Below are 1,106 nucleotides of genomic sequence, written 5' to 3'. Positions count from 1 at the left end.
AAAAAAAAAAAAAACATTTTTTTTAATTAAAAAAAAAATTTAAAAATTAATATATGTGCCACGTGTCGACGTCTGATTGGTCCACATGTCAATTTAACGGTCAACTAACGGATGGACTAATTTGGTCACTTATCAAAACCACAAGGACCTCCTGTGATAAAAATGAAACCCCAGGGGGGAAAAAATAAAGTTGTGAAACCCCAGGGGGTTTTGGAGTATTTAACCCTATTTTTTATTATAAAAAAAATAAAATAAAAAATTACAAAGATTCAGGCGTTGTTCAGGATTTAACTAAATTTGCAAAAATACCCCTGCCTAAATCTTTACAATTTTTTTAAAAAATTTCATTAAAACAAAAAATTGTATTTCAAAAATTTTGACAAAATTTAACGGAATATTATAACGGATGAAGGACGCAAAAAATTAAAAGCTTAATACTGTAAATTTAGAGTTTTTGAACATTAAATAAGTAATTTCAAAACACTTGAAAATTTAAAAATATCTTGTGAAGTTTCCACTTGTTGTTTTGTTTGGTAAAGTAGTTTCTTAGTCAATAATAACAAATTTCTCACGTAAGTAATGAGTCACTTACAAAACAATAAGAGAACTATCAAAGTAGCATTGGGACCAGGATAGCTAATGAGCCTTCGATGGTTATTTTTATGTTGGGCTATAATTATGAAGAGAAGAAATTAAAGAATATGCTAGACTTTTTGAAAGGATATTCTTATATTTTAGGGCTCTCTTGAAGCTTTTTAAGCTGATGTAATAGTGAGCCTTTAATTTAAGGGAGTCTTAGACCTTGCCCCTATGCGGCTATGCCCTATGTTTAATTATTTTTTACCCCATCATGAGTAAAACAGTCGTGAAAAACAAGTAATTCACAGGAAATGTATCGAAATATAGGCCCACTTTTGCAATAGAAAAAATCATTGTTATTGATATCCATATTAATTCTTGGAGGTTTTTTCTATTTACCCCTTGACTTATAACTAGAATTAGAAAAATGGCATTTTAATTTGGAGAAGTGCAAATAAATACATGAATAAAACAAATAAACAAGGCTGTATGTTTTGACTTGACTACAACTAAGTAATTAACGTTGT

The sequence above is a fragment of the Corylus avellana genome, chromosome ca11, assembly GCF_901000735.1.
Source record: "Corylus avellana chromosome ca11, CavTom2PMs-1.0".
Classification (NCBI taxonomy): domain Eukaryota; kingdom Viridiplantae; phylum Streptophyta; class Magnoliopsida; order Fagales; family Betulaceae; genus Corylus; species Corylus avellana.
This window is presented reverse-complemented; position numbering follows the sequence as displayed.